At 40.1% G+C, this 18,356-nt stretch overlaps 1 protein-coding gene across 2 annotated transcripts in view; it reads left to right on the plus strand.

Annotated features, from left to right (window-relative positions):
- The window catches only part of RNLS (renalase, FAD dependent amine oxidase), a 269,436-nt gene that overhangs the window by 128,834 nt on the left and 122,246 nt on the right, over window positions 1-18,356 (plus strand). The gene's annotated exons all lie outside the window — the stretch shown is intronic.

The following is an 18,356-nucleotide window of genomic DNA, read 5'->3' on the forward strand; positions in this document are numbered from 1 at the left end:
TCTTCAAATAAGTTTAAGCATTATAATCAGATAAGTCACTCTGAGAAATCTTTACTGTGATAATATTATTCTAAGAAATAAATAATGAACAATATTTATCTCAGTATATTTTATCTGCTATTTTTCAGAAACAAATGGCAATGAGTTTGTCACTCTTTGCTATTTACTAAATACTGCAACTCTAGTTCAAGTCTCTTTTAATTACAAAATCACATGCTCAAATATATATCCAAAGGTGATCTATAGAGCATATGATATCTGCCTAACCATTTATGAAATACTTGGTCTTACCTGTGTACTCAGAAAGGATGCTATGTATTATAAGATTAGACTCTGTACACAGTTCCAAGACACATGAGAATGTGTATTATGTAAGCTATAGAGGCACAAAGATTGTGCGAGTGCTTTACGAAGCCAGAGAAAGTTTCACAAGGAATTTGTTCTGGGCTTTGAGCTATGGCTACTGAATGGTGACAAAAGAACAGCTGACTTCCGTGGGAAAGGCCTGCTAGCCTTAAGTTTGGACGACTCTAAGAGGGTGGTGAGACTGTCTCTTTCGCTTGCCTTTGAACGGACATCTGAAAGGTCAACTATATCATGCAAAAAGGAGAGAGTCCAACTGGAACTAGTCTAAAACTTATAGCGTCTGGACCCAAGAGCTGTAGCCTCACTTCCTGCCTAGGCTCTGACTAGACTGATTGTGACACCTGATTTTAGAAGTTCAGAGTGCACAAGAAAGGATAGGGATGGGCTCAGGGATAGAGCACTTGCTTAATGTACACAAAATTCTGTTCCATCCCCACCACTGAGAAAGGGGACAAGAAAATGTGCTGTAAGTTCAGAATTCAAGCAGAAAATTTGATCATTTTCAGGAGCTTCCTGGGAGACTGGGGGAGGGCAAGATTCTCTGTGCCCAAGAAGCCATCTTTTTCCTTCTCGTTAAGCATCTCCACCATGTCAGATAATGAGTCAGAGAACCATAAGGCTTTTCTTTGTGCCCACTTGTTTACCTCTGAACTTCAGCACAGACTCCACATAGACAGAGGCTATGGAAATACAGCCCAGGTCTTTGTGTTTCAGAGCAGAGGCAAAGTTGGCTTCCATGCCCTGTATCAAGCAAAGTTCAGTGTAGCAGGATATAGGGTCACTGATGAGGTCAAATGTCAGAGGTTAAGATAAAAGCTTGTATTTATTATCTCTGAAGTTATAAATGTAGTGTCTTTCCACCATTCCTCTTCAGCCACATAATCACATTTACTGAACTACTTTGAGTAGCAAACTGCATGCCAGGCCCACTGCTAGACAGCAGTCACAGAATACAAGCAAAACAAAGGCAATCCTTTTGATAAGGGCTGCATTTGGGGGAGGAAGAATAATAAATAGAAGACTGTATCTTGTGCTAGGTGCTGTAAAGGTGATAAATGGGAAGTGACAGCAAGTTGCTCAGTTGAGAAGACTCTAGATCTGGGAAGACTGGCCAGAAGCACGCTGGGGCATGAATGCTAAGCAGAAGCCTTCAAATATCAGCTGATGTAAGGGTAACAAGAGCTACCTTTAAAGATTTATTTATTTTTATGGTCTCTGTTCACCTGCATGTATATATTGCGCTGTGTGTGTATTGCCCCTGGTATCCAGAAGAGGGCCTCATAACCACGCCCGGAACTGGAGTTAAAGACACTTTGAGCCAATGTGGGTGCTGGGAACCAAACCAGGGTCCTCTGCAAGATCAGAAAGTGCACTTAACTGATAAGCCATCCTTTCAGGCCTCACACTGTTTTATTTCTATCTCACAACAAATGTTATCTAGATACCATTTAAGTAGGAAGAATATGAAAGTAGGAAAAGAAAAAGTATAGATGATTATGTCTTTTAATGTGAGTACTAATAACCAGGGAGCCCATAGAGAAGTAAGCTTTTCTAATCTGCCTTACCACGTCACTTCCTCAAGACTGACAAAAATCATCTTAACTGTCTAAGCCTTAGTTGCCTTCTATATCAGAAGCATAAAGACCCATCTCCCAGAAGGATCTGCTGGTATTAAATAAATTAGTAAGCTGCTTAGCACCAAGATCAATTTGGTAACCTTCTCTTCACTGTTAGCTCACTTGCCTCACGTTTTCATTTTCAGTGCCAGGCTGAAAGGCAACATGGAGTATCTGGGATATGAGGTAATTACTTGGTAGCTGTGTGTTTCTGAGCTGTAAATTGTAGAGGTCACCTCAATTCCAATTCTGCCTAATAGTCCATTTAGTGCTATTAAAGGTCTAGAGAGACCCAGTGCCCTTTCATCAGCAGCATAGTTGTGCAGCAACACAAGTGTCTCTCACTGAGCAAGGACAAACCTGACTGAGGTGAGGTGATCCTGGACAGAAGTCAACAGGGCTTGCATCCTCCATCAACAATGGACAATATTTATCCTTTGTCAAGGCTGAAAGGCAGAGAGAAGCAAGCCTGCTCATTTGTTTTCCTCTCACTAAAAACCTTGAATTTCCTGAGTGGCCTGGAGTTGTGTTGCCTCAATCCAAAATTGATTAGCAAGATGTCAGGGGTACATGGACTTAGTACTGCCATGGCAAATACCAAACAGATAAAGAGCTAACTGCTTCAAATAGACTTGCCTTTTGCCTCCCTTTCTCTACCTGGCACTTCCAGTAAAATATAGTGGTTTGGTCTGTGGCATGGACTCTAGGTTCAATCCTGAATACCTAGCAGTAGATTTAGTCACTATAAACTTCTAAACACTTTCCTCTTATTCATCATAACTTCTGGAAAATATAAAATATAAGAACTATAAAATTCAGCTTAATGTCAAAATAAAAGTGCAAAAGTGAGCTGGGCAAGTGGATGGTGTAAGCCTTTAATCCCAGCACTCAGGAGGCAGAGGCAGGTGGATCTCGTGAGTTTGGCACCAAGGCTACACAGAGAAACCCTGTCTTGAAAAAAAAAAAGCAAAAGTGGGCTTATTCTTTTCCCACCCACCTCTGACTACCAGATCACTCCTCCCTGATTCTCTGGCAGCCAAAGAAAAATAAAAGCAAGCCTCACACCATGTGTTCCCACTTAACAGGAAATTTTTGATTTACAAAGCAAAATTAAATTATTTTTTAAATGGAAGCATTGTCTGTTTTTGCTGTGTCTATGGTACCAGTATCTGCCCTACTTTATTTCTTCCTTCTCTTCATCCCTAGGGGATCCATTGTTATAAGATGTTTCTGTGTGTTTCCTAGGGAAAATATGCCCTTTGGCTTCTCACCTGAGGCTCTTGTTTAAATTGTCAACCAGGGTAAGATGAGAATTGAGGAACACATTTGGTTTTTTTCCAAGCCTTGTTGAGAACTGCTTCTCTCTTTCTCTCTCTCTCTCTCTCTCTCTCTCTCTCTCTCTCTCTCTCTCTCTCCCTCCCTCCCTCCCTCTCTCTCTCTTTCTCTCTCTCTCATAACCCATACACAAATAGTATTCTTTCAATCACCTTTGTAAGCAGTGTTCTTCTAGACCAGCAGTTCTCAACCTATGGGTTGCAAACCCTTTGTGGGTCAAATATCAGATATCCTGTATATAAAATATTTATATTATAATTCATAAAAGCCACAGCATTACAGTTATGAAGTAGCACAAAATAATTTGGTTGAGGGTCATTGCAACATGAAGAGATGAATTAAAGGGTCACAGCATTAAGAAGGTTGAGAACCACTGATATAAGCCTTATACGGAAAGCAAATAACAAATAAGGCCCTATTTTTTTAGAGATTATAGTACAGTAAACTCAAAACTTTTACATGGAAAAGCTTAACCACACCAAGTCGTAGGTCCTTATTTTATAACAGTTGTGCAGGAAGAGCCAGTAACCTCAGTGTTCAGAAAGGACTTCTCAGAATGGTGCAGCTAGAGAAAAACAGGAAAAAATCCTGAAAAGGGAGCATCCTAGTGAGGCAATGCCTTAACAAGTGAGGAAAGAACTATTGTCACTGGTCTTTGTCTCACTGAAGGGATGCTTTATTTTGAATCTCCCCAATAGAATAGAATCTGGACACCTAGTAGCCTTTTTATGCTTCTGTTACACATGTGTCCACATCTTTAGAATAGATATGCTGGCACCCAGTTAGAGGCTTATGATGAGTGACCAATAAAAACTGATACTCGTTTGGCTAACATAACATGCTGTAAGTCAGGGCTGGCCCAAAGATGCTGCACTGCCCTTTATACCCACTTCATGATGAATATTCTGATAGTTGTGGAGTAATGAACTTGTGTGAGGGGCTTTGGACATCGCTCAGTAGTTAAGAGAGCATGCTGTTCCTTCAGAGGACCCAAATTTGCTTCCAAGCATTCATAATGGACAATTTGTAACTTCCTATAACTCATGCTGAAGAAGATCTGACATTGTGGGCCTGTCGAGGCACCTGCCCTTGTGCACATCTGCATGCACTCGCGCACACGTGTACATCCTGTTAAAAAAAAAAAAAGGTTGACAAATATGTCTTTATACCTACCACTCTTATCTTTATTTCTTCTCTGCCCCTCTCCCTCTTTCTTTTGTTCTCTCTCTTCTTTTCTCCCTCTCTCTTGCCCCCTCTTTCCCTTTGAATGTGTGTATATGGGGGTGAGCATTGTTTTCAAGGAGCTTATTTGGTCCCAAACTCAACCTGATGGAAGGTCTGCATAGTGGGAAACTTGTTTCACAATTATCTCACCCCATCATCCTACTGCCTCAAAAGTCAAATCTAGTTTTAAGGCTGTCAAGTCTTCTGTTAGAGGCCCACTTGAGAGGTCAGAAGATTTATCTCATGGACTGATCTAAATAGTGAGCCAGTTGGGGGAGAGGGATTTCTCAACACTTTCTGAGGAAGAGTAGACATTCCAGTAAAATGTACCTCCTGGGCCCAAGTTAAGTTGCAGATGTACTACTAAAACTTGCAGTATATCAGTGGACCAGATATACTGGAGATATACCAGGGACCCTTAGTCTTTTCTTTATAATATACCTCTCACTAGAGATAAGTCCGTGCTTTGGTTTGAATTTCCTTGCACTCATTTCAGCAGGAGGTCCACTAGGCTTGTGTGAAGGTGGGACTCCAGGAAGCTACACAGGCTCTGTTGAGCATTCGTGGCAGCAAATGGCTTTCTTTAATGATTGGCAACATCATCGTCATTGTTGCTGCCCCCTGCTGGTGTTTTTCTCACTGGGGTGGATCAATGCTTCAGATAATGAGCTCACACTAAGGATTATAATTTTGTTAGACATAAATCCCCAAACTCTGCAAAGAACAACCATTATATGTTCATGCTTTGTGGATGCAGAAACTGCAGCGTGTATTATCGACCATGACACCCAAACATTAGCAGAAATGGGGCGAGCTGCTCTGAGTTAAACCTGAGGATTTTAGCTATGCCTGAATGTGTGGCTTTAGCTAGGCTTTAAAATGTGAAGCAGGCTGTGTTTATATCCTGTTCCCTTTACCAGATCATTTAGAAGGATTATGCTACATAAATTCTGCAAGTATGACTTAATGGTCTCCTTCCAAAAGCCACTGATGGTATGGAAGAAGGGAGGAAAAGAATGTCTTAAATTCGAAGAATTACTATGGTGAATTTCAATGGTAAACCACAAAGCTACCCAGTTCTCTTGAGGAAACCAACATGCTGGAGGAGCCAAAACTGTAGAATACCTCCCACTTTGAGCTTGAGAACAATGAAACAATTGATAGGTTTCTAGTGGCCCAGGAGTGGCCGCAGTACAGCAGTCATCAGATATCCACTAGCGTTTGATCCAAACCTGGTGCTTGCTGTATTTTCAGGGTGTGTTGCCCATTCTGTAGTGAATGTTGCCTTTGAATTGTGGGGTGGGTGGCCCTGCCTATGAGGCAGAAGTGCTTGTCCCCTCTTCTGGCTCCTATTCTCAGCTCAATAGTTAAATTGTACTTGACCTTGGGCACTTACAAACCTCAGCTTTGCTTTATCTATAAATAATTCCCATGGTCCCTTCAGTTTCTAAAGTTACCGCGTGTTTGGTTTCTGTTGCTTTTTCTTAAATATACCCTTTTTTTGATTTTCATATTAGAACTTCTGGGTTCAGACTTCATAGCCTTTATCAATATAGTACACTGTAAGAGAAAATATATTATCAAATATAAGTAAATATATACTATACTATCAAGGAGAGATGCAAAAAGCAAGCTGTATGTATATGTCAAGAAAGCTTAAGCACTCAAATCTGCTAGACCTCAGGTGTTTATGGGAATGCTCTGCATTAGCTGTCATGCCAAGCATGGGGAAAAACACTGTGGACTGTTTGTGACTCGCTTGTGTGAAACAGAAAAGAGGTCTACAAAGGCAAGACAAATAGGACTGTCTTTCCAAATAGCAAGTCAGGAGGAGCAATCCAGAGAGCAGTGTGGCCCAGTGGTTTCTGCTTGAGTCCCTGCTTCCGTGTTCCTGCTCTGACTTCCTTTAGTGATTGTGATCAGAGGGTTGTAAACTGTAATGAACCCTTTCTTCCCAAGTTCCTTTTGGGCATGACGCCTTATCACAGCAATAGAAACCCTAACTAAGACAATATGTATCTATTAAACTGCAATAAAATGACTATTTATATAGATAATATCATTCAAGTGCTAGAAGTGTGTGCAGACTTGGGTAACTTTTAGAGAAACTAGCACAGAATGTCTCTGTTCCTTGACTCTCCTGCACATCCCCTAGTGTCATTCCCACCCTCCATGATTCTCTGTTTATGGGGGAGAGAAAATTGGTAAACCTACCCATATTGAGACGTAATGGACTTTGTTATGTTTTCCCGGAGCGACCTAATCCCCTCTGTTTATTTGAGCTCAGGGTGATTCTGGGTTGGGTTTTATAACTTCATTAAGGAGTTGACCTTGGGGAATGTTTGCAGGTTAATCATATACCTGACCTCTCTCCATTCTCACCACCCAAAACAAATACAAAGGGCCGTGGAATTGTTTCAGCATTCTTAATGGAACCCCACTAGCCTCCTAAACAATAACGTCCCTGATGAACTGCAGTGTGAGAGCATAGCTTCAGAGAGAAGATGATGTTGGAACTCTCTGTTACCTCTCCACACATACTGAAGAAACAACCCACAGAAAACCTGCACCTAAGAATCAACTCAGTGTGTGTTTCTCCTCACCAGGCCACCCAAATGTCACAGAAAAAATCAACAAAGATTTCTGCTGTAGCTTGCAGAGTTAATATCTCCCAAAGGCTCTTGTGTTGAAGACTTGTTCCCCAGGTATAAGAACTATTAGTAGATGGGGCCTAAGAGAAGGACTTTAGATTATTTTGAACATGCGCAACAGGAAATTTGTCCCTCTCTCCCAACTCCTACCTGTTCCTTATTTTGATTCCTGACTATGGGAAACATTTTGCTCTGCCACAAAGTCCTTGTCATTACTGTCTGACACTTCCACCAGAGGCTCAGTAGCAGAAGTCAGGATTAGGGTTTCATGAGACTTCTACTGTATCATTTAGAGAAAGCAGTTCTGTTCACAAACTGGGATTTCTAAATCACAGACCCTGGAATTTTAGGAACAACTTGGGAGGGATGGAGGTGGCATTTCTTACACATCTAACCCTTGGTTCTCCTGATTTCATACTCATTTAGAGTGTAGAGTAACGCTAGAATATGGCGTCCTTTCCTTTCAGAAAATGCCCACTAAAATCATACCACAATTATACTGTCAACGGGCTGATTTATCACATAGTTTAGCACCTCCTAGAGCATGTAAAAAATCAAGCTAACATTAGTGGGTCCAATTTATTCATGCCTATGAGGTGAAGGGAATTTTGCTAGCTATGGTACATAACCATAGATTCCAATTTTAAACCATAACTATAAGGCAGTTACTTGGAAAGTATACTTTATCTATACTGATGGAGTTTGAGTCTCCAAAGTCTTTGTTTTCCAGTGTCACATGTACTGATATTCAGCATTCATACCTGCCTCTGAAACTGGACTCTTTCTGTTCTGTCACCGGGTTTCCAACTACAAAATCTTATTCAATCATCAAAAATGTAAGATATTTACATGAATAAGATAAAATGACATAAAAAAATAATTTTTGTAAAAAAGAGACTCCTTGTATTTAGGCAGTTTGAAGGTGACTATGTTTTTGGGAAGTTGCTCAGCTGAACTAAGAAAAAGCTTGATTCTGCCCCAGCTATGGTTTGTCTTCTGCAGTAGGAAGCAATCCCATATCTATACATTGGCCCTGTTCTAGCCCACCACATTAGGTTAGGAAACCTGCCCACACTTGGGCCCCAGTTCTAGTTCACCATTTGAGATTGGGGAATGTTCCCACACTTTGACCCCAGCTTCAGTTCACCATTTGAGGGTAAGGAGTATGCCCCACGCTTTGGTTCCAACATCTGGTCTCCATTTGAGGTTTGAGAACATACTGAGACTTCAGCTCCCACCCAGCGCAGGTCATCCTGAGAGGTCAGGGAGTCTGCAGAGAATCTGGCCTCACACCCTGTCTCCACTCAAGGCCTGAGCCTCTCCACAGTTCTTCCTTGTTTATATAATACCCAAGGGCAACATAACAGTCTTCTTTGGTCCTTCACTGTTCCAGCCGCTTTTCATCTTGCCTTTTCCCTTCTTTTCCATAATCTATCTTCTGCATTTTACTTGTTCCCTAATAACACACACTACCATAGTGACAGATTTCTATGACTCAACCCCCAGAGAGATGAGACTGTTCCATACTATTTGAGTGCATATCTTTACCAGTATCTTCTTGGTCTACCTTTAACTACAACTCTCACATCTTGGCCCACATGTGCACACACTCCTTTTTTCTCTGCTTCCAATCCTCCTGCTGTGTGTGTCCCACTTTTCTACTTCCTATCTGATAACCCAATAGGGCTCACCAAACCTGCTATGACTTTTTTCTCTTTATGGTTTTCCACTCATATCCTCAATAACTAATATCCTAGTGCATAAGTACTATTGGTGCCATTTTATTCCTCAAAACAGTTGATATTTAAGTAATGAATGTTTTGTAGTCAACTGGCACTCCTTTCTCATTGTGCATTTGCTAGAGACTACAGCTATAGACAATAATCAGTGTGAAGTGGAGATCTGGGGAAAGGGTCTGGTGTTGGAAACAAACCAGTAAGTGAGAGAACAGCAATCCTATGGCGAGTGCCAAGTGCACTGTGGCTATATCCACTTATACCTAAGCTATGTAGAGACAAAGAGAAGAGAGAACCTGATGTTAGAACCTTAGCTTAGCTGAGTGTTGGAGTTGGGTGTATTGCTGTGAGCAAACATCGAAGTGGTGGCTTAGAGCAGGCGTGATAAAAGGGACTAAAAAAACATGGAGAAAGAAAAAGGAGAGCACAGATCACATGGAAGATGATGCTGGCCCTGAAGAAACTCCCCAGCATCACAAGAGAAGGAACTGCTCATGAGAGAACATAAACAAAGAGAGCGCTGGAAAACAGAGAGAGGCTGTACTAAGAAAAGCCCTGGAAACTAAGAAAATCGTAAAGAAACAGGTGAAGAGGACGGTCACAGAACGATAATGTAAGGGAAAACTAGGTCATGAGTTCTAATTGTTCCCAGTATGGAAAGAAAAGTAGAAGGATTGAATCAATAGAATTTTTTAAGTCCCAGCAAGATTCTGAGTATTAAAATAAAGTTTTATTCAGATGAACATGCAATTCTGAAATATGAATTAAAGAGAAACTAATATTTGTGGACATACATAGACACAGTTTCTGAGTCATGCTGGCATGTATATGTGTTTGTATATATGAGTATGTGTGTGTGATGTATATGTGTATATATACATATATATGGGACTTAAACTTTGTATCAGTAAACTAATTGCTTTTCTTCTTTTTTTCTGAAAATGCTAAACAACAAAATTCTACACAGAAATGTGTAATTCTACATATAAGAACATACTAATCCCTTATCAACTTATATGTCATGTTCCTGAGGACCCTAGCCAAAGAAATGCCCCCACCTCTTGTCATGGTAAGCAAGCTTGTTACTGCTGTCAGTGCTTTAGGAAGGTGTCATCATAAAATATATTAGCATGTCTCCTCTGCAAGAGGCCATGTCTCTCCTTGCACACGTGCAGCTCTGAGTTGGCTGAGGTGGTAGGCAAATGCATTCCTGCGAGGAGCTGTCCTTCTCAGAAGTCTCGTAAGGTACCCTTTCTATGTTTGCCACTGAATAAGCTCCCTAACATTTGAAAGTACCTGCTACATCTTGAGCCCATTGTAGATGCTTGCTTGATATTTTAATGCTTCAAAGGTCAGTTTCTCAGAAAACATGCCCTGATCACTTCACACAGCACAGAAAGGCAGCCCCCGCTTCTGTGCCTGCCAAGCACGATGGGAAGGAAGGGAGCATACTCCTGCTTCCCTGAGGAAACTGTCACTTTCAGATACTGGAAATTGTGAAGCAGCAGGTGTCCAGACTTAGCGCCTCCCTCCTCAGTGGGGGGCGGTGTTGAGCACTACAGACATGCTGAGAGGGCTAAGACCCACACCCAATTTGTCTTTCCTTCTCATTTTTAAATATCTTGACACAAGTTCAAGTTCCAAGCACATGCACGTGCGTGCGCGCGTGCACACACACACGCTTTTTTCCTTTCTTATCCTCCACGTCCCTTCAACATGATTTCAATTAATTGCCACCAGTGTGTGTGTGTGTGTGTGTGTGTGTGTGTGTGTGGTGTGTGTGTTAACGGGAAGGGTAAGTTCACTCTTCATGCATGCAGGAATGCTGCAGAATTAGAAGGGAAAATAAAGAGATGGTTAGATCTAGGAATTTTTAAATGGTCTTCAATTCCCATAATAGGTATGGGTACATGAACAGACATGATTTCGAACAAACTTCCCCTGATCTATCAATTCATAAATCATCAGAAAATGTGTGGTGTGGTGTGTGTGTGTGTGTGTGTGTGTGTGTGTGTAAAACTTGTGGGGCCAATAGTAAGAGAGCACTGATTCTTATTCATAGCATCTGACTATTTAAAAATAACAACTGATTTTCTTTCTCTTGGGTCAAGTCAGAATTATATAAAGGGTGTGTTTGTGCAAATTTACAACTTGAATAATTGCCATGCTTATTGTACTCCTATGAATTCCTACCCTGCAATCACCCTACTTCATCCCACTGAAGAGAATTTGTATTTGGTCGAAAACGCACTCCTCCCAAAAGCATCGTAGGAGGCCAGGGTTGGGGGCTACTAATCAGTGCTAGTCACAGACTGGTTACCAGGGTGTGCACTGACTTTCCTACAGTGACTGAAATTGTTTTCTGCTGGTGATACAGCATAGGAATAGATAAAGGGAAAGAATTATTATTGTATAATATGATGGATTTTTTCTTCCAGTTTGACAAATACAAGAACATATCATCATCATTGCTACCAGACGATACCCAGTGACTTGGAAGGAAGGCAAACACTGGTAAAACACAACAACAATGGCTATAGAGACAAAGTACAAAGGGAAATTATTGTTGCAGATAAACATGATATGGCCAGTGAGTCAGTCATGCTTGTGTGCTTATAGTTATGCCAGAGAACCCACTTTCTCATACTGAATGGCCAAGTCAGACTCTTTCTTTGTGTCTGAGAACATCCTGGATGATATATTACTATGAGAGTTTCATAATCCTATCTGGTCAGAGTCCAACTAAATGAAGTCATGGCTGCCTTCTGCTTACGCTGGAATACTACCAGCCATGATTATCTCTCCTGCCAGTTATAAGTCCAGACCTGAAGTTCCAATAGTTCCTAACTGTTTGCAGCTAAAGCATTGTCCAAGGTAACACTTGTAGGGCTGTCAAGAGAATTGATCTCTTAAACTATGAATTGCCACAAATATTTGTGAGAAGAAAATATTGAATGTGCTCCAGTGCGTGTGTTGTCATTATCACACACATGCTGCTGGTATCTATGTAGAACAAAATTAAGGATAAAGAAGACAGTCCTTATCTTCATGAAAGTTGTGAGCCAGCAATAGTATCACATAAGCAGCAACAATAGTTTGACAAAGAGCCTTGAGAGAAGACTAGGTTATTTCTCACAGGCTGCACTAGAGACGTTAAACACGTCCTTGTGGGTCAGTGAGAGCATATCGTAGATGATTAACGAGGAGGAAAGGCCTACCCTGACTGTCAGTGGTAGCAGCCATTGGCCTAGAATCTTGGATGGAACAAAAAGGGAAGAAAGCAAAAGCAAGCCATGTGTTAGCATTCATCTCTCTGTGTGTGTCCTGGTCCAGTGAAGTGACCAAGCTTCCACATACTACCAGCACAGTGGAGCTGCCACTGACCTATCTTACCCACCATGATGACAGTATCCTTCCAGACAATGAGCCACTGTTGTTTGTCAGATGTTGGTCACTATGATTCTTTAAAAGAGAGTAGTTAAGATTAATCGCATTTGAAGAGACTGTAGACATTTGAAATATCTACTTGAAAGAAGCAGTAGAGCAAAACTGTAATGTGTCATGTTGCACTGGACTTAGAACTGGAGGTCTGAATCATAACTCTACCATTATAATTTTCCATATGCCTTTAGATCTTTCTTTCCATGGTGGTAAATTTAGAATTTGAATGGGTCGTCTTTTGTAAGAGATCTTCCAACTCTGATATGCCCTGATTCTGTAAATGCTTCAGGAAATATCAATACTATGCCCTCCTTGCATTTTTATATTTCACTTTATGTTTGCTTGGTTAATGTTTTTTTTTATTTTTATTTTGTTGTTCTGTTTTGAGACATTATGTAGCCCTGGCTAGGATGTAACTCACCATGTAGACCAGGATGGCATGGAACTCACAGAGATCCACTGAGTGCTGGGATTGAAGGCATGCACCACCAAACTGCAAACTTACTGTTGTTTCGTTTTGTTGTTTTTTGAGACAAGGTTTCTGCTGGCCATGTTCAGTCTACTCCTTTCTCTCTCTGCTCTGGACTCTTTCAGATGCTTCTAACTGTTCTCTCTCCCATATCTACATTAAAAACCTTTCCCCTAAACATACTGGGGTTCGGTCACGTCCTGAGTCTATATACCAACCACAATTACCTTATGTTATCAGTAATAAACAAATTCTCACAGGTAGCATTTGAATGACAGAACAGATGTTAGGCTCCAGAAAAATTGACAAATGGCTCATAAATAAGCAATGAAGTCTCCGCTAATAAATAGCACACCGTTCTATTTAAAATTACTTAAATAAGGAACTGGAGAGATGGCTTAGCAGTTAAGAGCCTTTGCTACAGACCAGATCCAGTTGTATCGCCCACATTGGGTAGCTCACCACCACCTATATCTCCAACTCCAAGGGATCTTATGCCGTCTTCTGTCCCCCATATGCACAAAGGTGCACATATATGCACATAGACATTTCAGAAGGTGTTCTCAAATATCTTATTGCTGAGACTAGACCTCAGGAGCATCTGTGAACACCAGGAATATTATTTCCATAGTTGACTTGGATTTAATTACATCTTCCCTCATTCCCTGAAAGCCAGGAACAAGTTCGCTTTATATAAGCATGAGTCATAGGGGGGTTAATGGGATGCCATAATGGATACAAGTTTTATTAGAAAGTAGGATATGGGAATAATTGGCAAGTCTTCCAACAGTCTCCAAGACAGTCCATTATCTTGGGATCTGGAAATCTTTTGCAGAAAACTTCTCCACTGGGTTTCTGAGTTGTGTTTTCTTATAAAATACAAACATTAGAAGCAATAATTATAACAATTCTTATTATAAAATAAACACCTAGGTTTTAATATAAATTATTTCAGCTATAAATTTAGCTTAGGTGCTTTTCTGTTTTGGGTTTTAAAGTCAATCTTTTATTGATATTTTTTTACAAAAAAGTTGGAGATGCAGGCAGACAAGACATGACAGCCTTCCTCATGCAGACTGGTGCTTCTTCAGGCTGGTCACACGGGGACAGCTAACAGTAGCGTCTCAGCAAGAGATTCTCGTTATAAAGGAGATGCTTAAATATCTCAGTAAAAGCAAGCGTTTCTCAGGCAGGACCTAATACACAGTTCTTACTCTTGTTTGGAGAGTTGCTTAGAGTTGCAAATTATATATTAACCTCAAATCTGCTGCCAGCACCACCTCTGTTATTTGTGTACTCCATCAATAAATCATGCCTTTTCAATAATAGACTCATCTCATCAACATTTTGGTCTTAAAATTATAAATCTCTACCTTGTATAAATAATACATGGAAATGTAGATGGTATCTGCAAAGTGATTTCTTATTGACCCCATAATGGTAATGAAATGTGACATTTAGTTGGATGAGTTCTTTATTAAATCTAGAAATGGATCCTCAGATGTACTGAATTCTTCTCTTTAGGCCTGTTATGGGGACCAGTGACAAAAATCTGAGGGCAAAAGACCAACTTGAAGTCCAAAGGATAGGTTTAGAGAAACAACTCTAAAAGGCACAAGGGGGTTTGTTTGCATTTTAGATTTTCTGGGTCTGTGCAACACTCTGTAGACTGTCAAGGTTTCTCACTAACAAACTGAAAACAAATAAGAGATGCTTGGGTCAATTAATAAATACAGTTGGGAATGTTTTGTCAAAGTTGACTAAAATAAATATAAAATTTGCTAAAAAGAAAAACAAAAACAAAAAACAAAAACCTATAAATTTAGCCGAGCATAGTGGCACACACCTTTAATCCCAGCAGATCTCTCTGACTTCAGGGCCATCCTGGTCTACAAAGTGAGTCTAGGACAGCCAGGGCTGCTACACAGAGAAGCCCTGTCTTGGGGGGGTGGGGGGGAGACTATATGTTACAAGGCAGACTGCTGTAATTTTTATTTTTAATTTGGAGGTGATCTGGAGACCCATCTGGTCCAAAGTGATGTCAGATCCAGAAGAGCAATAGCAAAAAATTGTAGGACAGGAGGAAACCAGAAGCCACAGAACAAGTTTACTACTGGCAGGCACCTGGTGAGGCAGCTGACACAAGCATGGCCGGCACAGGTCTCTGGTAACGTCACACTTTACTCAAGGAAGGTAGAAGGGGACCATGTAACTGTTAGAGAGACCACACCACCAATCTAGGAGCTGTTCCTGTCTGATCACTAAGGAGGTGAGAGATGCCTCTTACTTTCTCATTACTTCTATCCTGCGCCCTTTTCCATCTTTCCTAGTTAGTGAGTGTCATGAGCCTGCCCCAGGATCTTGTCATACTTCCCTCATGGCTCCTCCTTGTTTCTTTCCCTCTTCAGTGCCATCAGGTTCGTGTTAGACCTGGGACATTTCATATATATTTCCTGTTGGGACACTCTTCTTATAGACACCACTCTGCGAACATATCCCATCACCCTTTACTAAAAGTTATCTGATATGGTCGTAACAATAGTAAAGTGTCTCTTTAACATTTTTTCCTGGTGTGGTAGACTCTGGATCACACTCCCTTGATGAGGTTATTTGGTTTAATACTCTAAAAGAGGCTCTATGAGAATGCTGATGTGGTAGCCTACCCTTAAACTCTTAGATTCTGTAAGGTAGAAGCAAAAGGATCAGGAGTTCAAGTTCATCTTCAGCTATAGAGCAAATTAGAAGCCAGGTTGGGGTATATAATACCCTACGTCAAAAAACTATAAGGACCAAGTAGTATTTTTTAATCTTTTCTGTACTAGAGCTAAGTCCCTTTTGTGATATATATTTATATAATTGTGTTATATGTGTTATATAAATATTTATATGTATATGAATACATATATATGTATATAACATACATATACAGGTGTGTATATATATAACATACATACAACAACAGGTGTTGTGTTGTTTTTTATGTTGCCTGGAATTTTTTTATTTCAAATTCTTAATTATTTCATTGTTATAATACCTTACTTATTTTATGCCTTTGACATCTTCAAGATTTTTCTTAGAATATGGTGATTGTTTAAAGTATTTTATTAGTTCTGAAAATTATGTTTTCTTACAGTTTATTGTTGATTTACATTTAAATTTTTCATGTTATTTTGTTTTACCCCCAAAGTGGGTAATGTGATCTTCATTTGTCTCTGCATTTAGTGTTTGACTTTTTTTTTTTTTTTACATTGAGGGCAACGAAGATAGAAAGCAAGATACAAGGTCTAGCTACAGATGCTCCTGAACAGAAGGGGAAGGCTCACTGTGCGCTCACAGTGCTGTACTGGATGCCTGCCCCATTGTTACGGGGACAATGAGCTCGCTCCTCCTGGTAGCCTCATTATGTCTTCCTCATTGTTTCAGCAGTGAGGACCCAAAATGGGGAAGCAAGAAAGTAGCTGATCATAAATAAGGTCTTCTTCCAATCTAGCACACATGTTTCTGCTCCTGTGTAGGATCAGCCTACCGTAGCATGCACTGCTGTGTGCACTTAGCTGTCTGAGTTCCTCCAGCCTGTGTCTTCATCTGGCTTCTAATTTTCAAGAATGATTCAAAATCTGTAACTCATCAACAGCATAAATATATGTTTTTCACTGCTACACGTTTTACAATCATTTAATTTTTTTCTACAGTTTCAAGAGATTTTTATGAGAAGGGGTTGAAATTCTTGTGTCCAGTCAGTCATTTTGGTCCATTCTTCAGACTAGATTCTGGAATGCTGAGTACTTGCCTACTGTGTCAGGCCCCAGAACTGGTCACGTGTAGTTTCCTAGTGTTCTTTACTAGCACCACAAATGAGTGAATTACTATAGTTAACTTAAAAACTGTGTCTACAGACCTGTGTTCTAGCCGTTCTGACCAAGTCTTTGTTTCTAGATCCGTGTTTGCATTATACCTTTTCAGAATATTTCATAGTCACATGCTGTGGTCGCTTTGTTCCACACAGTATAATCTGATAGAGATTATTCCTTTTGTGCCCACGTTCTGAAAAAGAAACAGACTTTGAAATGTTAAATGACTGTCCAAGGAATGCATAACTGATGATGTTGTAGAGAAAATATTTTAACATATGCAATAAATAATGGTGGTCAGGGACTATTCCAGACTACCACCACCACTACCCCAAAAAACCCACCATACTCTGTGCTTTAAGACTTCACTGCATAGGGCATGAAGGGAAATTCAAATTTCTTATCTGCCACCACTCTAAGTCTGTCTATAATCTAAGCCATGGTCCTACTGTTGTCCTTTCTTTCTTTTTTGCCACAACATTCACACATCCTTATTCTTTTTCAGAGATTTCAAGTAGCAAGTCTAGCTTAGTTTTGATGTGAATATATCCATTAATACGTCATTGTGTCTTAGAGACATACATCACTGAATTGGCCCTTGGGTTTAAAAAGGATTTCCCATACAGCCTCAGTGTTCAAAAAATTATTCATCTCTGCTTTTAAGATAGCTGTGTAGTATGATTGGAAATAAAAGAGACCAAAACAGATGTGTCTGCGAGGAAGCATTGACAAATGAAAACCTTGTCATCCAATTTAAGCCACGCTGAGTTCTTCTTAAGCAGCCATACTGAACTTCAGGCTTCTGAAGACTTCAGTGTCAGAAACAAAACAGCAAGCCTATGATGAGACAGGTGTACTGATCTTGTTCCTCTTTCCTTGTTCATTTCCCTCTGAGTAGGAGAAGACGAAGTCAGCAGTCCCTCAATGGCAGTGATGAGAAGAGAGGCTGAAAATTTCTGTCACCTCTCCTGAGTAAAAGAAGCTTGATTTGAATCCTTAGCTACTCTTCATTGGGCATTATTGTTAATAACACTAACAATGATAATCACTGAATGTTCACAAAGCTACCGAGACGAATATCTGGACTCTAGAACTGGAATCTCTGTCCCTTGTGTACTACCTAATGTTTATCGTCACACTAACACAAAGAAAGGGAAGTAAATAGGAGCAGTAAAATTACAATGTATTTCATTTATTGTAGGTAATTTTTATAACTGGTTTAGCCCTCCCTTCAGAATATTATAAAAGAAATATTACTGTTTCTAGAAAATATCTTATTACATCAAAATTATGATAATTAATGTGATAAGGGAACATAGTGTTAAGGAAGGTTATTAGGCAGCACAGCTTGAAAATGATAACGTGATAAAATCAAACTGAAACTTTATTTGGCTTTTTTAGGATCCCCATGGCTACGCCATACTGCCTTGCATGCCCAGCAGTGTTTAGAACCACTAGACCACTGGGTTTTTCTGTCCTATATCTGTCTACCAAATGGAGACCTCGGGCATACAGATATGTGTGTCTTAGGGTTTGCTAATAACCTGCAGTGTTTCTTCTCTGCCTCCCAACTCAACTTAGTAGATATTAACCCAAAAAATCACACTGCATGTGAGAGCTTCTGGACTTTCTTCTTTTTCTGATTGATTTTGATATATTTTGGTATT

Source organism: Acomys minous, assembly GCF_964271855.1.
Source record: "Acomys minous genome assembly, chromosome: 2".
NCBI lineage: Eukaryota > Metazoa > Chordata > Mammalia > Rodentia > Muridae > Acomys > Acomys minous.